Genomic DNA, 23,900 nt, shown 5'->3' on the forward strand with positions numbered 1-23,900 from the left:
TCAACAGGCTTTCCCTGTAGAAGACCGGGGAGTTTTAGAAGAGTGGGTGGAGGTGGCAGTGGTGGGGTTGAGGGGAATGAAAACAAGACCTATTCTCTATAGAAAATATTAAGGCCTGGAGCTGAAAAGTTTCTCAGGCAAATATCATGGCTAGAGCAAAATCGAGAGCTCAGAATTGTATATTCCCCTCAAAGCTGACTTTGCCGATAGTCACAACTAACTAAATATTTCAGAATGTCTTTAGTGACTGCTGCCATCATCCCCATCATCATCCGAGGCATCATTTAAAGGAGACGTCAATGACTGGCCGTAAGAGTCCGGTCGAGGAGGCTGGCCTGTGGCCACATCCCCAGGAGAAAAGCAGGTCATAGCGGAAGTCACCAATCCACACAGGCTTAGAGAACTGGCTGGGAAGAAGAAAGCTCTTTTCGGAGCAGGGCCCACAGGCGACAAAACCACGTTGGTGGCAAAGGTGACGACGGTGAATTTTGCTTTCTGACAACACATGCGTGCAGGAACCTCAGAGTCAGGAACCCAGGGGCAGCTCGTTCACTACCGGGTGTTCACCGCTTTTGGAGAGTGAATCAGTAACGCGTTTATTTATGGGATTCACCCAATCAGATTTCACAGCGGCAGCAGACTGCAGATGATTTAGTTGGTGCCTTGGTAAGTCATCCATTCCTAGTCTCCCACATCTGTGAGGGGCATTTTCCACCAGAATAATGTGACGTTTGTCACACTTCTTCTTCTGGATGGCAATATTTCTATGTATAAGAATATCATTAAATAAGAAAAATTGCCTTGCTTTGAGCTCTTTTTCTGCACAACTTAATCAATACTTCTTCTCTATGTCTAGTATTTGCTTCACTGTTTGCCAAGCAATCCACCATCTTCTGCTGATAGGCAGGCCCTGGGTCTGCCTGCTCCCCAGCCCAGCCTCCCGGCCTCCCAAGGTGTGCAGCCAGCCGGCTGCTCACAGGTGACTCACCTGCCCCTGGCCTTTCCTCTGTGCACTCATGGGCTTGCTGCCTTCCACATACCAGGTGCAAGTACCTAGGCACAAGCACCAGATTAATCAATGTTTAGACAAAGCTAATCTTAATAAAATGGTTTAACCCTTTGTAAATGAGGACACTGGAGACTTGTCAAGTAGAGCACTTTTGGCTACCTTAGAAGGTCACAGTTTGGGGGTGCGTGTTACAGAGGTGGTCTTGCTCCTTCTCACCCTCTCACTCACGTCCTTCTGTCTCTCTTGAGATGGTGGATGGTTAGGGTCACAGGCAGGGAGTGAGGACACGTCTGTTGCCTGTGGATGAAATGCTGGAGGCACAGTGGGTGGCCTGCCACATCTGCCTGCTCTTCGGAAGGTCAGGGAGGTGACATTCACAAAGGAGACTGCTGTCATTGGGCTCATTTCCCCTGTCCCCGATTTGGTGGGGGAGACTTGGGTAAACTGAGAGCACAGACAGCAATTGGAAGCCCCCCTCCTCCTGGCCCTGTGACCCTGCAAGTACTTTGATTTAAACTTTCATTTCCTCATCTATAAGACGCAGAGTAGAATCATCAATTAGGGTGTGAGGAGTAAATGAAGCAATTAAATAAGACCCTAAGCAGAGTGCCTGGTATTCAGTAAAAATGTACAGATGAAAGTTATTGTTATTATGTAACTTGGCCATTCTGTCTTTTTTACTTCTTTTGGTGAGAGACCCTAGGCTTTCATTAATATAATCCCATGCTGTTGACTTAAAAATAGAATAGATAGAAATGGCTTTTCTTCTGGGGCGTAACAGAGTTCATACCACCAGAGTTTTGCAGACCTCTTCAAAAGTATACACAGCCACATACACATAAATATATGTGTGATGTATATAATATATATCACCTCTACCTATCATCAATTTTTTCCCTATAGTAAAATGTGCAGGCCTGGTCTCTTTGGCTGTTAACTTGGAGAGATGCTGACTTGGCATGAAAATGAATCGCTGGGCTAGGACCCCGGTTTAGGCCCTTGCGGGCCCTCCCAATCTGATGTGCCTCTGGACCTTCATTACTGACAGCTTTGCCCCTCACTGCCCCTGCCCCTGATGGGAGAAGCCTAGAGGAAGGGAACCAGTTCAGGGGCTCACCCAGGGTGAGACAGGTGAGTCAGGAAACAAGGCTGAGTTAGGAGCTGAGAGGATGCGACTTAGGCTGGGACAACAGGAGGGGCAGGTGGTTCCACACTGCGCCTGTGGACCCAGAAAGGGGCTGGCAGATTTCCTCACTGAGGTGGGCGTGGTATGTGGGGCGGAGGGCACTTCAGGCCTTCCCTGGGATGGACAGTGCCCCCAGGGGACCAACTGTGCTGCACCCCCCCTCCCCCCGTGTGTGAGGCAGAGAGGGAGAAAAGGCAGAGCGGACAGTCATAGGCTGGTAGTAAATGTAGTCGGCATGAAGAACACACTCTCTTAGGAGTGGAGGCCAAAGATGCTCCCTGCTCACAAAGGCCTCTCGGGTCAGGGGTCAGTCTGTGCCCTGGGCGAGGCCTTGGGAACAGCCTGCAGGGGCTGGGTCTCTGCTTGCTCAGATCCTCGAGTGAATTTCTCAGCAAGGACATAAACATCATTGCCCTACCTCTGTCCTTACCCAAAGCTCTTTACCTTATTGCATGGGATAAACATTATGATCAAACTGTCTTTTGCTTGTTGAGAACTTGCTATTGTACATATAATAATAATAATAATAATAATAATAATAATAATAATAATAATCTGGCTTAACATTTATTATGCCCACAGGGTATCTAACGCCTTGATTTTTATGCTCTCTGCTTTGTCCTTCTTTAATTTTTGAAGCAAGGTGGCTGTATCAAAGACTCCAGTGTTATTTAGAAATTTAATTCTGATAGGAAGTCCTTTGTAGGTGACTCTCCCCTTATCTCTTACTGCTTCTAGGATTCTCTCCTTCACTTTAATCTTGGCTAATGTAATTATGATGTGCCTTGGTGTGTTCCTTCTTGGACTGTCAGCGGATTTCTCAAAAGACACCTTACAGGCAAGAAGGGGCTGGAAAGAAGTATTCCAAGTCATGAAATGCAAAGACCTACAACCAAGATTGCTCTATCCAGCAAAGCTTTCATTGAGAATGGAAGGACAGATAAAGTGCTTCTCAGATAAGATCAAATTCAAGGAGTTCATCATCACCAAGCCCTTATTATATGAAATGTTAAAGGGACTTATCTAAGAAAAAGAAAATAAAAAATATGAACAGTGAAAGGACAGCAAACTCACAGTTATTAAGAACCACACCTAAAACGAAAGCAAACTAAGAGGACAGCTAGATCAGGAGCAGAGCCATGGAAATGGAGATCACATAGAGGGGTAGCAACAGGGGAGTGGGAGGAGGAGAAGGGGTAAGAAGGTATGGAAAATAAGTAGCATAGACTTATTTTCTGTAGGTAGAAAATAGATAGGGGGAGGGCAAGAATAGTATGGGAAATATAGAATCTAAAGAACTTGAGACACGTGGTCAAAAACTAAAGAAGGGAGATGGTGGGGGAGGGGGTGTGCAGGGTGGAGGGAAACGAAGAGGGGGAATAGAATAACTGTAATGGCGTAATCAATAAAATATATTTAAAACAAACAAAAAGAAAAAAAGAAATTTAATTCTCTTTAATCATTCAGAAGATTATAGCTGATGATGTTTAGTGAATGATTTTTTTCTGAAAATGAGTATCTGCCATAAAATGGAATAATAGATAACCACTGAATATCTATCTAGTAGAAACCTTTTGGGGAGAGGGGGCCATCTAAGTGAACCAATGATTGCTCCTTCTCTGCTCGCTGCCTCCCCAGATGAAGAACTTGGTTCCCTTCTTTGTAAAACATGAACCTGACTTCTATGAAATAGATTGGACCAGGAGTAGGCCCCTGAGCTAGGACTCAGAGAGATTTTGTGTCTCTCGGGACTTGCCCAGGAGCAGACTGACTTATACCAGAGGTGTGCTGGAGGAGCAGATGAAGCTGGTGAGAAGAGAGAATTAACAACAATCAGACTGGGGAGGAGGGAAAGAGGAGTCAGGATGCCTTCCTAGTTTCAAGTTCTCATCCTTTCATAAGGCCAGCAGTGTTCAAATCTGCCCTGCAGTTCTGTGATGCACCACTGAATTCAAATAACCAAATTTATTTTTTTGCCTAAGCTGGCTTGAATTATTAATTTTATTTCTGTTACTTGCTTTAATGAATTGAGTAAATATTCCAGGTAAAACCGCCGTGACCACTGGTGTTTGCTTTGGGGGGAGGCACGGTGAGGTGGGGGTCTTGGTCTCTGCAGCCTCACTTCAAGTTGTCCCAGTTACCTTACACCTTGTGCTTGAAAGTGTGTTTCCCTGAAGAGGCTCCTGAGAAGAGAACACTTTGACTTTGAGTTCCCCTGAAGAATTGGCCCTGAGATACGTGAAACCTGAGAAAAACAGCAGCTTTCTTTTCAAAATGTGAATGTTCCTTGCGTTGTTGGAGCTGGAGGCTGGATTGCACCTTTGGGGGCCAACAGTTCTTTTGTTTTGGAAAAAACGCCCTGAAGGTTTTGTAAAGTTAAAGTCCAGATCCTAGGTTGGAAAGGAGACAAGAAGAAGCTGAATCGCTCTATGTGGTTAGGTCAAAGGCTGGCCTCCTCAGGGGTAAAATAGCATCTCCATGATGATGTGTGCGGGGAGGCTGGCTTGTGATGACGGGAAGGGGGAGCGAGCCTCGCTCTTGTTGGTATTTTTCGTTCCTCTGGGTGGTGGTGAGCCCAGAGCCCCCGCTGCCAGCCTGCTTGGGTGTGAATCTGGGCTCTGCTGTGTGTCGGTCAGGAGCCAGTTGGGAGGCAGGACCATACCTGTTACCTGAACGAGAGAACTGAACAGAAAGGTTATTATTACTCGGGCAAAATGCTGTTAACTAGGTGACTTAGAAGGGTTGCACAGAGGTAGCCACAGAAGCACTTATCGCCTCTAGGACTCAGGGAACAATCAGAGGAGGTTGGAATAGCTAACATTTAAATTTTTGAAGGAGGAGCCCCAAGGAGAAGAAACTCAGGCCTCTGAGGAGGGGCCTCTGCTTGGCTGGTTGTGGGGCCTCTGAGCTGGAAGGAGAGGCCGAGGGACCCAGGTCTCCCGAGGGGAGGTGCTGGTTGCCTCATGTTGGCATCTTGGGAAGCAGGGGCACGAGAGAAAAGTGGTTCTGCAAGTGATGTGTGTGTGTGTACCAGTGCACCAGTCATAACTCCCTTATCCCTTCTTCTGGCTTCCAGCCAAAGTCTCTTGTATGCGACATGACAGCCTGACCTGAGCTCCGTTTTGGAAGTTGAAGGTTGAACCCATGTGCATACCTGTGGTGACATGGGACGGAGATAAACAGTCATTGAGATGGTCGGTTCTGAGACGGCTGGGGGTCAACTGCGGCAACGTACCGTCAAGAAGCAGGTCCACGTGCAGACTCTGCAGACTGGATACACGGGATCCACTAGTGGAAATAAGAGCATGTCACAGGGAGTCCCAGAAGTATTTGGGGGAGAACTGGGACAAATGGAATTGGGTGGGGAGGACTTAGGTTTTTGTTTTTATTAAACAATTCATTTGTTAGTGAATGGGTGAGATATTATGACCACTTTGAGGAGCATTTAAAAAACTAAAGGTATTTATGTGTAATTTAACAAACAAATGTTAGGGTAAGATTGCAGAGTTAAATATAAATTTGTTTGATCTCAAGGAAGCCATAAGTCTTTCATATTATCTCTTCTACCAGACAGAAACTATTTCTAACCAAATCAATATCAAAATTTTAATCTATAGTAAAAAATGAGACAAACTAAATCTATTCCCCTAGGCACGCCTCGGGAGTCTTTTGCCTCCTGTAAGGTTGAACGGATATGCCACCCACCTGTTTTGCCTTCATTTCAAGCTTTGGGTGAATTTCCTGACACTATTTAAGCATAAAAAAAGTATGACCTTGAAGCCTTCTTTGGAGGTCTCACATAAGTTTCCGTGACAGTTAGCTGTATTAAAGCCACCTACAGCTGTGTTCTGTCTTTGGTTTTTGGCCTCTTGCCTCCCTGTTACTCTCGGGCTTTTCTACTTGCCTGGAACCCACTCAGTGCATCAGTACTGGGTCCCTGCTTTCTGCCTAGGCTGTTTTATTAGCTTGGCAAGGACTAGCTAGCCTGGCTTTGGCCTTAAACTGACAGTTAATGACTTAACATTGCTGCCATTGGGCATCATTCACCTCTCAAAACACGTCTCCATTTATTATTTATAAGTACAATATGTATGACATACATGTTAACACGGAGACTCCACAGCCCCTTTTAATAAATACTATTAGTAATAATTATTTTGTTTTTTGCCAAATGATCTCAAACAGGCTTTGTTTTGTTCATCAAGAAGGCTGAATTCTCTTAAAGATAACCAAAGGGCCTCATTCTGGAAGTATACAACCACTCTAAGCGATCTCTGAGGAAGTTAAAAATCAGGAGACTGTCAGGAGAGTAAAGATAAACAAAAGGAAGAAAAAGAAAGATTTCACGAGTCATATGCAAGAGAGAAAATCTCTACAACAGGATATTAAATAAATGGTTTGTAACACTTAGAAAAGAAAGTGATCATCCTGAGAAGTCCCTATGGATCCATTAAGAAGTCAAGTAAAATGAATCTTCGTGCTTTTATTTGTATATTTCTAACAGTGATTTCTTTTTGTTTGGGTTGTTTATTACTTAAATAAAAAAACTATAAAGACTTAAAGTACTTAAGTCAATCATAATGGAAATAAATACCTTTTATTTTTTCTCTCAAGGTATCTTTGTGCATATATTAGAAGGAACAAAAATAGAATAATAGTTGCAACTAGGAGGTTGAAAAGGCTGCTTTAATTTAATTTAATTTAACTTAAATTGTGATTTGACATTACAATAAAAGATGTCTACAGTAGCAATAGGACTCCGGTAGCAATAGGGAAGAGGAAAGAGCATCATGCTTCCGTGGAGGCTGATATTACTGCTTTGACTATACAGTAATCTGGGCTCTCTATTCACAATGACAAATTTGAAGCAATTTCGCTAATGGTAGGAGTAAATGCTGATATAATGTTATGCAAAAATTAGGGGGCACACAAAATTGCCTGTATAGTATGATTTCAACTGGATAAAACAATTACCCAGAGGAAAACTTGAGGAGCATATATTAAAACATTTAAATAATTAATTTTGAGTTGCAGAATTATACATATAATAAAGCTTTATTTTTAATAATTAGAAGTGAAGTAAAAAGAAAAGAAAAAAGAGGCTTTGGGTATTCTGTAGCAGGGAAAATATGGGATGTATGAACATATACTGCTGTGGTAAGTTCAATGAAGAGGAGCCAGTTTTTCTGCACTTATAATCAATGAGTGTTTTTAATGTAAAATTTCATAACAGGGAAATAAATATCTTGTGCCTTCTCATGTCATGTACAGATTTATACTTATGTTAGACATAGAGTAATTCACATTATTAGAATAATTATAATTAGAATAATTTGTGTTATTGTTTCTTATACTGGTCTTTCATAAAAACCAAGGACATAATATTAATAGTGAAGTCAGTGAAGGTTAACTCTGGGAGGAGCCACTGTGTAATAATAGATAGACTTTGAGTGGCTAACCTGGTCCAAGAATAGATCCTAGAGAATAATTGACTTAACCAAGGTCACAGACTATGTTAATGGTAGACCCAGAATTAGATCTTATGACTTGACTTTTTAGCCTGACAGTGCTACCCACCCCCTGTGTCTGGTCCCAAAGAAGAAATATTTAGCTCATTTCAGTTCCTATGATCATCATTCATCATTGACTTGAGTTCCTTACCCCACAAACATCCTCCAGATGTACACTCACCCACCTTTATTCTCCCCTTGCATCAAATTACCTTTTTATTTCAAATCCTGTCTGTTTTTTGATGAGTGTATGTGTATGCCTGCATATTTGTGTATCTGTGTGTCTGAGATTGACAAGGCTCAAAGAGAGTAAGACACATTCTGTATCCAGATTTTAGCCACAATAGACCAAACTGAAAATACTTGTCCTTTAAAGATTAATGGAGAGAAATTATGGTACAGCTGATGGGAAACTTGTAAGATGCTTTTAATATAATTAAAAATAATGTCTCCATTGGCTTTTAATTCTTCTCTAAGCCTAGTATTGGCTTCTTTCCAGACTAACACATTTCATTCAGCAACTGGAGAACACATTTACAGAAAAAGAAAGAAAAATTCTTTTATCTTTGAATTTATACTTGGTTGACCAGAATGTAGTTTGTGAAATTTAATATTAGGTTATTATGTTATGATAGAATCACTGGGTTGCTCCTAGTAATATTTTCATAAAATCATGGAATGTTTTTAGAGCAGGAAGAAATATATAGGTTTATATAAACTTGTCTCCTTTTACAACTTAAGACACTGAATTCAAGGAAGTTACATCATAGCTAACCACTAATCCTGTGATTTTCTTTGTTTTCATTCTTTCAATTGAAAAACAATTCTTTATCATCCATTACATGTCTGAGGGTACAGTAGTTCTTAACTAGTTAAAAATCAAAAGCCTTGGTTCATAGCCTTAAGAAATAATAAACTAGCAATGGTGTAGCATTTATAAATATACACAAATTTATCATAGCAAATGTTGCATTGTATTATAGTTACGCTCCTAGAGTTACAAAAGCTGAGGGAACAGTAACATTTGCCTGGGTGGTCAGAAAGCTTTTCTAGCATGGATGATGTAGTCCCTGGACCTTGAAAGTCAAGCAGGAAGACACCAGCTCTAGAAACAAGGGAAGAGTATTCAAGGCAGTGGGAAGTGAGAGGCACAGGACAGAAACATACCAGTCTGTGTTTATTTGGGGGATACGAAGGATAGGCATAATCTTTAGGGCATGATTGAAGTTAAGATTGAATAGGTAAGCTCTGATATAGTTGGGGAAGGCTTTATAGAGCTGACTAAGTTGTATAAGCTTCATTCCACAGGCAATGGGAAGCTATTGCATAATTGAAGCAAGAGAATCACATTTTACACTTTTGTGTGGATCTGTATTTGGGAGGAATAACTGGTAGAACTGTGGAGGATGGACTGGAGGGAGGAAAGTTCAGATGAGAAATCGTGAGATAACAAACTGGCCCAGTGAGGACGTGCCTCACAAAGAAGGAGGAGATATTTATGAGGTTAGAATCCACAGGACCTTGTGATGACCGGGATGAGAGATGGGGAGCAGCGAGGAGGGAAACAAGGCTTCTGGTTTTGGGTAGAGGTCACGGTGATGCCGTACTGCTGGGATATGAAATACACGAAAAGAGTGGTTGGGAAAAAGCTCTCCTGGAGTGTTAGAGATCTTCAGGTTACCCACAGTGGAACACTTAACATGAAGACATACAGGGAATAACAGAAAATCTTTGTCTTAAGCTCAGAAGAAAAGTCTTGGCTGGTGTTACTGATTTTGGAGTCTTGAAAGTAGGTGAAAGTTGAAGTTAAGGAAAGGGAATAGAGAAAGAAGCCCAAGAACAGAATGCTGGGCCATACCATCTTTAAGGGATGCATGGGAGAGAGGGCCTAGAATAAGACATGGTTAGAAAGAATTGTTTGTGTGGCAGAAGGAGGGTGAAGAGAACACTATTGTGGAAATCATGTTACTTACTTTGCTTTCAGCTACAGTTAGCGGTCAAACTCAAAATGACTATAATGATGAACTGGATTCATCCACTCATGTAACAACAGCAGCAACAACAAAGCCAGAGATTAGTACACCAGAGAACAAGTGTTTCAGTCACAAATCCAGCTCCATTTCCTTCTGATTCTCCCAGAAATGCCCTCTTTTGGGTGTTGGATTTATCACTAGGCTGCTGGGGAAATGGCTGTGGCAGTTCTGGACGGCTCACCGTGTATAGCCGAGGCCTTTCCTCCAGTGGTTCTATTTGTGTGGGAACGTCTTAACCCCCAGTGCCTATCAATCTTGCATTTCATTGGCTTGACATTGCAATTCTGGGACAGATCCCTCAGGCCAGAGCTCCACAGGCCGGTTGTGTTAGACTTGGGTTCCTAAACTGAACACCAGCATGGAAAGTACAGATTGCGCTTATTACCTCCAGAAGTGGGGAACTCAGTGATCCCTCACTTGTCTCACAAAGTGCAAGGCTGTTAACCAATGAAGGTGAGGTGGGATGGGTGTTAGGATGTCTGTTATGAAAGCCAAGGGAGCAGAGAGTTTCATAATAAAGGAGTGGTCATTCATGTCAAAATCTGAGGGTCAGGTAGGGTGGGTATTATAAAGAGGTCATTAAATGTCAACTATGTGGTCATTAGTGACCTTTGGGTGAGACATCACTGAGACATGCTGGGACAGCCCTTGAGGAACACTCTTTGAAAGAGTGGCAGCATAATTGGTAGGTACAAAATAGATGGGGAGAAGTTAAGAACAGTGAGGGAAATGGAGAAGCCAAAGAACTTATATGTACAACCCATGGGCATGAACTGAGGGGGGGCGATGCTGGTAAGAAGCGGGGCAAGGCAGAGAGGAATAAAAGGTAGAAAAATAATGGGACAACTGTAGTAGCATAATCAATATAATACACTTTAAAAAAAGGAGAGTATGGCAGCAAAGAAGAGAGGTATAGGGAATGTTAAATCAATTGCAATTTAGTGAAGCATACAAATTTGTTTAAAAACCTTGTTTTATTTTATTTTACTGATAAGTTTGCACCAACTCCTCTTTCGTTTGAAAGGAGGAAAATCCTACAATGTCCAAAGAGTGTGACAAATTTGTGAACACAAGGAAGTGTGTATAAACAAAGAGGGAATGATAAGCGGATAATGGTGTGGTGAAAGGTCACGGTTAAAAATGTGAGAGATGAGATTTCTATGAACATTTTTTGAATCAGAATCATGCTATGTTTTTGGTATGTTTTGTTTAGTCAGCCTGCTGTTATGGAAAATGGATATGCTTCATTTGCATGGCTGGCCAAAACTATATGCACTTTGTAATCGCACTTTAATTACTTTAAAAAGGAGAAGGCAATTTTCCTTAAGTGTGGCCAGACACTCAGAAGTTGGTGTAGGAACAAATAGGGCACATTTTGTCCATGTCAGGCCATAGAATGTCAAGATTTTTTAATGCTCAAAGCATAAAATATGTTTGCAAATGTTAAGCTCAAGAAGAACTTAATGTTATTAATTCTGTGATAATAATAATAATATTAAATGTATTCTCATGTGTCTGATAGGTATCTTGAAGTTTTTAGGGAAAAAATAATTTCAGTAGTGGTCCCTATTTCATTTTCACTGGTATAGCACTTTCACAATTCATTTGGTTTTTCCCCAAGTCACAATAATCCTGTGAGATAACAGTAGGTGATGTCTTTATTTCTAAGTGGGAAAACAGGATTATGGAACTGTTGCTAAGTGATTAACTCGAAGTTACCCATTATTCTGTCTAGGCTGCAGGGGTTCATTCCATAGTGAATGAAGAGATACCAGGATGTATAGAATGGAGACCCAAGAATATCATGTTAGGAACACAATAAAGCTGGAGAGGTGAATTCTTGGGTAGACTTTCATTCAGAGCAGACCAGGCAGACTGAGGTGAGGTTAAATTAAGTAGCTGGACCAATAACTGACCCAGGCTCAGGCCCAGGGTGAAATGTACAGAAAGCTCATTCCACAGAATGCCAGATGGATGGAACTTGAGTGTACTATACTAAGTGAAATGACCCAGGTGACGAAAGACAAATACCGTATGATCTCACCTATAAGTGGAACCTAATCAACAGAACAAATGAGCAAAATAGAACCAGAGGCATGGAAACAAGGAACAGACTGACAGTGACCAGAGGGGAGGGGGATAAGGGGGGAAAGAAGGGGAAGGATCTAGTCAAGGAACATGTATAAAGGACCCATGGACATGGGACTGACTGTGGGAGCAGGTCATGGGTGGGGCAGGGGAGAGCAATGGGGGAAAAATGGGACAACGATAATAGAATAATAAAAAATAATAATGCATTCATGCAATAAACATCTTTTTAAAGATTTTATTTATTTATCTTTTATAGGGGAAGGAGAGAGGGAGAGAAACATCAATGTATGGTTGCCCTTCATGTGTCCCCTGCTAGGAACTGGCCTGCAGGGAACCGGCCTGCAACCCAGGCATGTGCCCTGACTGGGAATTGAACCGTGATCCTCTGGTTCTCAGGCTTGTGCTCAATCCACTGAGCTACACCAGCCAGGGCGATAAACATCTTGATAACCTTAAAAAAAGGCATTCTAATATACTCTCTTCTTTTACCATGAGAATGCTAGAGTCCATAGAATTATGAACTGGGCAAGAGACAAACTCTTACTTACCAGCCCAGTAATTTTCTATGATCCTAGATCACAATTTGGAATCTTCAAGGGAAGGGGCATAAATCTGAAGGAGAAGCAAGTACAGAAGACAGGTGATGGAGTTCAGACGCTTCATTTCCCACCAGAGAGGATGGGGAAGAGCTGTTTCCTTAATGCCAAGGGAACAATTAATTGGCTTGGTCGACTTGCCGTGTGAAGGGTCCTATCAGGATGAAAGTGATTCAAAGCTAGAAGGAGGACTTCTCAAAGTGTTTGCTACAGACATGTCTAATGAATTATGTAGACAGGCATTGTGACATAGCCTATGTTCTCTGCAAAGATACTGAAATATTTGGGTATTTCCTGTAGTGTTGATGTAATTTGTCTTGATTTTGGGGGAGGCAGTCAAATTTTTTAAGTTGCAGATACTTTCCAGTAGTAGATAACTCTCTTCTGGGGGTTGGGGGTGGAGCAGGGAATGCAACTTCTGGCTGATTTATTTCCCTTAGAGCAAGAAGCAAACAGTCTTGTTTATTATTAGTCATAGTTATTACACTATCCACAATCTGTTTTCCTGTAAGAATAGTATTACAATGATACATGACAGCATATATATATATACCAAAATGAATTTATGAGGGATGCATTTCCAGTGACCTGAACAAGAAGAAATGAGGTCTGCAATATGTTCAGGCTGTGTTGGGCACACCAGTTCTGTCCCCCAAACTCACCTTTGATGGATAAGAATGAGCAGACATATTCCTAACTGATACTAGCTTTCAAGCTCTCCTCTCCAAAGACAAAGCCATGTAATTTTCACTTTTTAATTGCTCAGAACTCTAGTCAGATTGCATAAGAAAAAACAATAGAGAAGAGTATGTTGAAATGAAAGTGATTTTTCATTATGGTTTTCCCTGTTGCAATGATGAACATATATTGAGTGCTCGATGTTCTAAGTACTTTGCATGTTTTAACTCACTCAATCCTAATAACAAACCTGTAAGGTAAATATTACTATCACCCCACGATATATACAAGGAAAACCAGGTACAAAGAGGTCGTATATTTTGCAAGGTTAAGTACCACAACTAAATACAGTGGGAGGTCTGGGATTTAATCCCAGATGTGCTCGCTGTAGATGCTTCTGCCTTAATCACTAACTACACTTCCTGCTTCTTGAGTTTGTGTGTGAGTGAGGTACATTTCCCAGCAAATTGCTAATAGTTTATGCCATTATAATTTATTTTATCCTGTTATTCCATTGAATTATGTTGCAGATATTAAACTCTAACTTTCGCTTTTATTCCCCTGGTGTCTATTTCTTCTTGTGGCAGAACTCTGCCATGACACCAGAAAGCCTTCTAATAGCTGCGTGTCTCGTGCCTTCTCATTTCTCTTCTTTTTCAAAATTTTTGCTATTTTTCCATATTATTCTATCTTTTCTTTTTTTTTGTTGTTTTTAATGTGTTTTCCTGATGGCGAAAAACTCTTCCTCCTCCAGAGTATGGAAACCTCAAGCCAGGAACATTCCTCTACAATGATGCAGGAAAAACAAAGGTCATGATGGACGCTGAGGCCGATAAAAATTAATAACCTTAGGATGGGGATGGAGGTGTAGGGTGTGAGGCGCGTGTGAAGAGCTGGGGTCTCATCACATTAGCCTTGCCTTACTCAGTAGTGTGTGTGTGTATGTGTGTACATATACTTATATAGGCACACACATTTTTTCCCGGACTTCAATTGACACCTTATCTGTATGCAGGAAGGGTGAAGAATTGGGGAAAACAATTATTTTAGCTCACAAATAGTTACTTTGGGTAGAGAGCACCTGTACTCCAGACCAATATGCCCCTGAAAAAGTGGTGGCAAAGTGGAGGATCAGATCAGCTGGGCGACCTAACTTAGAGTAGTAACACAGGTGGTCATTTGGACCTGGGTTGAAATTGGAATCTTCGATGTGGTTTCAAGGTCCTCCACAGTCTGGCCTCTGCCTACCTGTCAGCCTCATAGAATGCCTTCTAAACGCAACCACACAGGACTTTTCTCAGTTCCTTAAATAGCCTCGTTTGCAGTGGCAGAGGTCCTGCTGTGTGTGTCCCCAGTGTGTTTCTCTCCACTGTTGCACAGAGAACCTCCTTTTTCAGCCTCCACTTGAATTATGGTGGGACAGTGTGGCTGATGGGGTGGGTGAAAGTGATTCACAACATTCCCAGCCCTGGGGCCCAGAGCATTTCACGTCCCTGACTGAGCCCTGCCCACTCTGCTCAGCTGGACGGCAGAACCTCAGCATGGAGCTCCTGCTTCTGCTCTGACAAGAGCTACCCAGGTCAGCAGCTCAGAGAGCTGTGTTATGAGAAGCTTTTATTGTATGAGTATCTGAGGTTTCGGGTGGTTTGCTATGGCATCTAGTATTACTAACCATGAATAAATCATTTGCTATAGGCTAGAGGTTGGCAAACTGGTTTTTTTTTGGTTAAAGGCCAGGCAGTAAATAGTTCAGGCTTTACATTTCATATACTGTATTTTTAATTATTGAACTCTGGCATTATAGTGTGAAAATGGCTTTAGATCACATGTAAGTGTTAGGTGTGGCTGGGTCCCAATAAAACTTTATTTACAAAAACAGACACTGACATCATTGGGCCTGAGGTCCATCGTGCTCTGCTGCCCCCAGTGCTAGACTACGGGAGTAGCATCGCATGCTGTTCAGTTTCAACTTCTCTGTCTTTCTCCATCATTTCCAGACTCAACCCGCCCTTAGCATCATGAAATTCTTATTTACGTTTCATACCTCAGCTGCAATCGTAGGCACGTATGAGGATGTTTCTCCTCTTCCTTTCATCTGCCTCCCCTTCCAACTAGGTCAGCGCCCATCATCATACATTCCCACAGCAGCCACCTGCACCTCCCTTTTCATAATATATAATATATAATTATTATGTATTATAATTTAAATGACAATATATAATCATTTATAATGATTTGTTTCGTTGTTTTCATACAATGCTGAGACCTCCATGAGAAAAAGAAGCTCTGTCTACTTCATTCACAGTTCTTTGTTCTGGAACCTAGCACAGGGCCTGGCGCAATGTGGATGCTATAAAATCTTGCTGAGTCCATGGGTAACTACGGGCGTGTATTATTAACCACCACCTTCAATAGAGAGAACCTGTGGAAACTCACCCTTCCTTCCCCTCCCTCTTCTCTTCCTCCTTGGCCTCCAGTCCTTGGGCTCAATAGAGCCCACAGGAAACCAAACCCACAATTATGGTATTATGGCCACACTCTTGAATGAAAAAATTACCAGAGATACTCACCCTCAGGCATATTTCTTTGGTGTGAATACTGACCTTGTCTTCACCTCAGTTGGTACTTTATCTTCAGGACTATAAATCCTGGGATATCTTCTCATAAAAGTCGATCTCTGTCGCAGCTCTGAAAGCTAATTCCTTCTCTAGCCCCATAAGTGGAAGGGCTGTTTCTGAAGTTCTGCCATCACGCTGCTCTGACAGCTGTAACTCTGAAGGACTTTTCCACTTTCTCCAGTGTCGTACATAGTAGGTCATTGGGCCACTCCCCGTGGTCAAATATAGTTCCGCTACATCCAAAAAGAGAAGATGGGATAAAAGGCATTATATTTTCATGGTAAAGGACAAAAGAAATAACGGCAGCTCGGAATAGCATAAGAACAGAATGACATGTAAAAACTGTAACACAGCTGATGAGATAGAAAGCCAGTTAACATGAACTGCTAGTTCTGATAAGTGGTTTGGTCTGACAGAGTGTGGGGTCGGAGGATGCAGGGGTCGGAGGATGCAGGCACAGTCACGAGCAAATTCACGATGCGGCCGAAGTCACTGGGGCCGCAGCCCGCGTGGTGGCTGTGCTTCTGAGGGGCCCATGGGTTCTCAGTGGCACCCGTGGACCTATGGCAGGAAAGACAACTGTCCCGATCCGGAGAAAGTCCAAGGCACTTGACTCGAAAGGCAGCATCAACTTGTTTCTTCCCATGTCCTATGGTCCTGGAGTGTCAGCAGGAGTTCGTATGGAGCAGTTGGAGGAGGGCTTGGCGTGGGCAGCGTTAGTTCCTCGGGAAGTCCTGCAGGGCTTGTGGCTATTTTCACCTTTCAGTCTCAGATGTCGTTTAAGAAGTACCTTAAATGTAGTATCCTTTAGGGAATAAAACTTACTTTCTAGTATTTTCCATAGAAGAAATCGGCATAGGTCACAGATTAGAAGTTCATGAAAGAATATCTAGCCCCAATTCATTTACATAAATAAATCATCCCGAAATCTGGTTTTTAAGCAATGATTGGAATCTAACCCTGGTGTAGAAGATAAAGCTTTGTAACTGCAGTGGCATCAGCTCCCTGTCGGTGCCGCCAATATCAGCGAACTCGTGCATGAATGAATGATGTGCCGCCTGGCTGTCGGAGGGACTGGCTGAATGAACGGATGAGAGCTGTTGAAGAGAAACACATCCACATCCGGCCCCAAGTCCACTGATTATCTTTTCCTGGTACTGTCTCCCACTTCTGTAATGGTCATGTGTCAAGTCCTTAGCACCTATGCTGCACTTATATGTAACTTATTCTAAGTAATAGAAAGCCTCAGTTTTCTGGGCACACTGCACTTGTTCCTGAGGACTCAGGTGTCAGTTAACAAGTCATTGTGACCTTTGAGTTCATGTGAGTAGAGTGTCTGTGTGGCCCGTGTTCTGCTCAGGACGCAACGGGCGGGTGAAGCACTGTTATTCTGAATATCACTGAAGTAAGACACCTCCGTTGGTCAGTTACATTTAAAATGCAAGGCTTCAGATCACACCTTCTGGTTTTTTTTTTTTTAATTTTATTTAGTTACTTTTCAAGTACATTTTTTTTCTCTTCCCCCCCCCGCCCGGTCTCCCCCCTCCCTCCCATTCCCCCCCCCCCCCCCCCAGTCCTCATCTCTGTGTCTTTCATACTTGTTCCTCAAAATCCCTCCCCCTTTTTCCCCTTAAGTTCCCTTCCCTCTCCCCTCTGGTCGCTGCCCACTTGTTCTCTATTTCAGCGTCTTTGTTTTTGTTCTGTTTGCTTGTTTGTTTTATTCTTTAGCTTCCTGTCAAAGGTGAGATCATATGGTATTTGTCCTTCAATGCCTGGCCTATTTCACTCAGCATAATGCTTTCCAGTTCCATCCATGTTGTTGCAAAAGGTAGTAGCTCCTTCTTTCTCTCTGCTGCATAAAATTCCATGGTGTATATGTACCACAATTTTTGGCAGATCACACCTTCTGATGGAACTCAGCGTGATCATTTGGATAAGTGAACGTATAAGGCGTTCAATAGAAATGCTGAGTCAAATGTACTAAAAGAATGAAGATGCTTCTTTCCTCCACTGTGCCACTTTGCTTTGCAACTCACAGTGTTGCAAAGCAACGCTGTGTGCTGGATTCTCCAGAATAACACTTAATTCTTGAGCTAAAATGCTGTATTAGACATATTTCAAGCTAATTATTTGGCATTATTAGATCATACTCTGTTCTCTAATGGCTTTGCAACATACTTTGTCATGAAAGCATCAGTGATTTTCAAAGATAAGGGAAATGATGGGAGACTACAGCTATCTGGCTGGGTTACCCAAGCTTGTTGCTGTAGTGAGCTGGGGCTTTGCTTTGGGGAAGTCGTTTTATGCTCTGCTGCTCAGATTTGGAGTTCTCCTGCTAATTAAATGCCATTTTAGTTTCCTTTTTTTTCTTATTTTTTAAAGCAAAGCTTATTATTTTTCTACTCTGGCAAATTTAAAGAACATAAAACAGTAACCATAAGAACTGAAAAGTCACTCTCCTTTTTTTCTCCCACCATTCATCAATAAATAGTTATTGAGTACTTGCTGTGTGTCAGGCGCTGTTCTAGGCACTGATGTTTTCATGAATTTCTAAGTACCAAAAGGAAGAGGGTCTGTGTGTAAATGGTCTTTAATAAAACTATAACAAGGTGAAGTTTGTTTTTAGTCTTCTCTCTCTTTATTCTCTCAGTCTTCCCATAACTCCCTTCCTTTCCCGCTTTTTGGAAATGCCCTTCCCATCACATCAGGACTCCTCTGTCTTCTTCTTTATGGTGACATTGCCTGCAACAATGGTTCTGATAAGTGTTCATGAGAAGCTGGAAATGACACTTGGCAGCTTAAATACTCTGGGGTTCCTGGACTTCTTGGGCTCAATAAAAGCAGTTTTTCAAACGAACGACAAAAACCAGTATATGTTTACCTATGCCAATTTTGAAAGAGCTAAGCAAAACAAAAGACTTCCTTGGAATTTCCGTTAGTCTTCAGTGTATACAAGGAGGAAATGTCATTCAAGCACAGTGTGATAAATAAAATCTTTAAAAACAATGTAACCAAGTGGTAAAGATAATAGTTCTTTACTGGTTACATTTCCAGCACAGAACTGAGGGTGGATGTTGCAGGAGCCTGGTAGGTTGGTAGGTTCCAACTGCTGTTTGTAGGCAGTGCTGGCCTTGCCCAAACATTTCGTATTTTTCGTAGTAGAGACAAGAAGGAGGAGCGAGCTGAGCGCGGCAAGGGGGCTTGTCAGTGACTTGCTTTCCTGGACACTGCCTGGGCCTCTGATGACATGGAACCCGGTCCGACTGGCTTTAATGGATGTCACCTCGTCCCGCTGAAAGCCGACCAGACAGGGGCCCATTCTGAGCCTTCTGAGTGTTGAGTGTTGGAGCCTTGAGTTGCTCAGAGATCAAAGAGAAAAGCTCTTCCTCCAGACTCTAAATATCATTTTCCTCTAAAGAAGGGTTTTCTTTTAGGCTTCTCTGGGCTGCTGTTAATTTGCAACCCAGAAGAGTGGGTGAAAAATGTCTTTTAATCACACAACCAACATCAGTGGCCATCAGAACAGCGGTGACATTCACCCAAAAAAGAAAACCGGGCAGTGAGGGGTCTCAGAGTGGCCTTGGGACAAGAAGGACTTCCGCAGTGAACCGTGTGTGTCGGGAGGGTATTGGACAATGAGGGAACTGTGACTGGCTGACATTTCATCAGTGAGTAGCTGCTCAAGTATTCAAAGAGGATGCATTGATCCCACTCTCCTGGAAAGCCCCCAAAGCACTCCTAAAATGCCTGCTTTCATTAGGCTTTTGTTAAAACAACTAAAACATCCTTCTCATAATTGTCAGGGCATCTCAACAACACAGGCCTTTCTTTCCAAGCTTGCAATTCAAACAAATATTGGTTCATTTATTTCTTGTGGGTTCCCCCAAGCCTAATGCCACTGTAAACGATTTTTTTCACATTGAAAGGCATTTCCCAGGACTCCCTGAGGGTGGCAGTATTGTTCCTGAGTCGGTGACTAGTAACGAGGGGATATGAGGCACCTCCTCTGGAAATGAACCTGGCTTTACACTATCAAAATCAGCAAAGTGTATAATGAGGATTGAGAATTCGTTTGGGTCCACAATATAACTAATGCACACAGAGACATACACTCAAAAGTGTATATGAAGTGCAAAACTAAAGATGAAACTTAAAATTTCATGTCGACAGAAATATATGAATAAAAGTGGCCATTTCAAACAGACTCAATTCCAGTTAATTAATTAATATGAGCTTGCCATCCACAATGTCTTAGGGTCTATGAGTTATCCACAGAGAGCAGTCTGGGCAAATTTAGATGATGTTACTTTGCCAGGGTTTGTCCAGGAGGGGACGGGCTGCTATTGCTTTCCTGCTATCTCACTTACCCCTCCAAGGATTTGCAATCCATGTGGCTTATTAGTATACATTCTGTTGTCTTCTGAGATATGTCATGGGAAGGGCATATAATGAGACTTCTCTAATAAGACATTTCACACTTTTGCTTATGGGAATAAAGCTTCTTAGAATGATCCAGTGTGGAATTGAGCAACTAGAATTCAGGGACAATTAAATGTGAAAAAAATCATTACCTCTAGTATTGATCGGAAAGGGGGTGCTTACTTCTAGCTAGACACAGTCAAAATCAATCCCTTCCTGTAATCCTGATGCTCCTGATGGCATTTGAGCATACCTGGTGATCTCATAGAGTCACCTAGGAGCTTGGTAAATGAGTGATGTCAGACCCTGAGTGGACATTTCAAAGGGATACATCGATAGTATCTGAAAGGGCAAAGCTGCAGTGTAGTTTCTGCAAACTTGTCAGGGACGGGAGGAAATCCCCTGGGTATGGACAGCTGGGACACATTGCAGGTCTTCCCAGAAGACTTCAGACTAAGACGGTTCCCAGACTCTAGCTGAGTCACTTGTACCTTTTATTGTGCTTGGTCTTTGGGGATTTCCAGTTTTTTAGGACCCCGAGAGAGAGAGGAGACACAGATAATTCTGTCTGTATTTAAAGGACTAAAATGAGGCAGCATAACTTTTCCCCTTTGCATTGCTTCATATAGCAGTGAATGGCCTGATATTTTTTAAAAAGACAAAACAACTTGATAAGTACTGTTTAAAAGATAAAATGGAGGCATAGTAAAAATTTTAAGAGTTAATTTGAACAGAAATTGATTTCAATCTGGCAGCATTCGACCTGGTGGTTAAAGGGGGTCTCAGGGAGTTGTAAAAATGAGACTTTTATAGAAGAGTGGGAACAAGAAAGTTATGTGCTACAAAAATTATTACGAAGTTAGTTTCTTTAGGGGATGGCCGGGGCCTATCAGGCAGATTGCCTAGTGTTGATCAGTGATTCCCGATGGACTGTTTAAGATTCCGTTTCTGGGAGAGACGATATTGTGATTGTATTTGTACGTCTCAGTTTAGTTACGTGGGGCTTAGCATAAGTGACTCCATTTTGAGTCTGTTGTCCTGTGTTTAACAGTGCAATACAGTGCATTTCAGACAGGGCTCCAGTTGACCCTGGAGTTCTCCAGACTGCCCTCCTAAAATTAATCCATGTGCTGTCTTATCAATTCACAGAATAAATTAACCTGAAAATTTTCCCAAGATTTAACTCATTTTTAACTGACACATTTACATCTGATGCTACCTAATAGTGCTCAACTTACCAAGTAAATTAGATGAGTTTTTTTTCTCCAAAAAAAGCAACATGGCTTCCAGTTACTTTTCCCCTAGAACAGTTTTACAAACCTGCCATTCAGTGTGTTAGGTTTCCCTCCCCTTTCATATAGTTCACGCATCCGGTCAACATGGTAACATTTGTTATCGATCACACTGTTGAAAAGACCTCCCCAATGCAGGCAAAACACGTTCGTTTACCCTCTTTTGGCAAGCTCATTCCCTGACTGGGAGTGTACACTCTGTCTCTCTCACTAAACACTGCTGTTTCTTCTATAACAATGTCACAAGAGGCCTTGTCAAAGCCTTCGGCAATTCAGGTTTATCTGAAGCATTTATTTCATCAGCTAATCTACTCTGTGTGTGTGTGTGTGTGTGTGTGTGTGTGTGTGCGTGTGTGTGTAATCAGTTGGGCACAATTTGTTGTTGACAGGTCCCATGGTATCTCCTAGTGTTTTCCGTGTTGCCTTATATATGCTCACAATTCAGCCTATTAATGTTCTGTCCCAGAAACTTGTCTGGATTTGATGTCAAGCTCACTAGTCCATAAATGACAAGCTGCATCTGCACCATTTTTTAGATAAGTGGGAACACATTTGTCCAGTCCTCATAATTCCACCACGTCCTCCCCATTCTTGAAGAACACTGTACCATGATGTGGGTTTTTACAAACAGGAACCCTACCCTCTTTAGAGATGCCACGTGCTACTTTATTATACCTTACCCATCCACCAATGTTTTCCCACCCTTTTCAGAGTAAAAATCACCCTTGTTGACAAAGCATACCAATGCAAAATCCAGATTGAGTTCCTTTCTATCTTACTGTCATCTGTTAACACTATCAGTAGTCTGGGCAACTGATAACTGCATTTTTTGCTATTCTGTTTACTTCCCATAGAACAAAGAACACGTGTGTTTGTTCCCTTAATATGCTTGGCATTTCTCATTTACTTGAGAATTTTAGAGATTTTAATGTCATTCTTAGACATGTAAGCTAATTCCTTCCTTGCTTCTTTCTTCTCTTTTTTCCTTTTTGTGCTCTCTCCCCAGCCTTCTCTTTTGCATGTGCCTCCTGATGTGGGTTTCTAGAGACTTCACTGCTCAAGGACATTAGTGTCTTTGGCTCTGCCCTCTCTTTGTGTCTTGCTGGGATCATTCGTAATTGTGTTGTCAGGATACAGTTTTTAAGAGATGTGCCAGCACTCATGTTTCATCTTCATGTCTATCATGTCAGGCATGACTGAAGGGGGAGGGGAGAACTTAGACGTCTTGTCTCCATCCAGCTTTTCCTCAGGTCCGTGGAGAATGAGGGCAATGAGGGTGATCCTTTCACATAAAAAATGCAAGATTAGTAGAAATGGGTTCTATAGTCCTTCCAAAAATTCAATCATTAATTAAAAGTAGTTAATGTCATTTGAATTCATTAAAATTTCTGGAAAAAAAATAGGTTTTAGAAACTATTCATTTAAAAAATATTTTATTAATTTATTTCCAGTGAGAAGGGAAGGGAGGGAGAAAGAGTGGGAGAGAAACGTCCATGTGCAATAGCCTCCTTTGTGCCCCCCAACTGGGGTCCTGGCCCGCAACCCAGGTATGTGCCCCAACTGGGAATTGAACTGGCAACCCTTTGGTTTGCAGGCCAGCACTCAATCCACTAAGCCACACCAGCCAGGGCAGAGATTACTCGTTTTAAAATTGAATTTATTGGGGTGACACTGGTTAATAAAGCCATACATACAGGTTTCAAGTGTACAATTCTATAACATGTCATTTGCATAGGAACCATGGCTTTTGACATCAGTCTCTACCTGCTCAGCCCTGCTTCCTTGCTGGCAGTGATAAGCTGCTCCTTCCCGGTGCGGTCCTTCCCAGATTCAAAAATAGTCATAGCCCCACTTCAACAACTGCTTGCCCACCAGGAAGTGAATGGCAATTCTTTAGTTAACATCAGTTACTGTACATAGTTACAAATTTTTCTTTCTTGTGATGATAACTGTTACGATCTACTTTCTTAGCAACTTTCAAATATGCAATGCAGTTTCGTTAACTATAGTTGCCATGTTCCACATTACAGCCCCAGGACTTATTTATTTTATAACTTAAAAAATTCTCCAATCAAACTGTTCCATCAAAGAAGTATGGACACAGAAATTTTGTACTGAGAATTCATGATTTTTGCTTCTGTTCAGGATGCTAATGCTTTTGCTGTGTTTATGAGTTGCATTCAAACAAGGTCTTACCAAGAAAGCAAGTCTTATCAGTATAAGGTCACTAATATTAAAGGGGACATTTCAGGAGAATTCACTATTTTGAACCAGCTGAAGTTGAACAAAGAAGAAAGTAGTAGTGAGTTATGAAAAATAGCCTGGTATGCCAAAAGTAAATTTGTTGGTAGACCATGAAAGAGCTAGAAGGCTAGTCACTGTTTCTCTTCCCAACAGATGATTAATCAGTATTTTAATAGTTCTTCAACCGAAGTGTTTTATATGAGTGTTGAGGAGCTCAGGAGAGC

The 23,900-nt window shown here is 42.0% G+C and overlaps 1 pseudogene; it reads right to left on the reverse strand.

Moving 5' to 3' along the window:
• Positions 1–240: 240 nt before the first annotated feature.
• LOC128626638 (pleckstrin homology domain-containing family F member 2-like) lies at positions 241–23,276 on the reverse strand (annotated as a pseudogene).
• Positions 23,277–23,900: the final 624 nt, after the last annotated feature.

Source organism: Artibeus jamaicensis, unplaced genomic scaffold (assembly GCF_021234435.1).
Source record: "Artibeus jamaicensis isolate MK-2021 breed Jamaican fruit bat unplaced genomic scaffold, CSHL_Jam_final scaffold_833, whole genome shotgun sequence".
Lineage (NCBI taxonomy): Eukaryota > Metazoa > Chordata > Mammalia > Chiroptera > Phyllostomidae > Artibeus > Artibeus jamaicensis.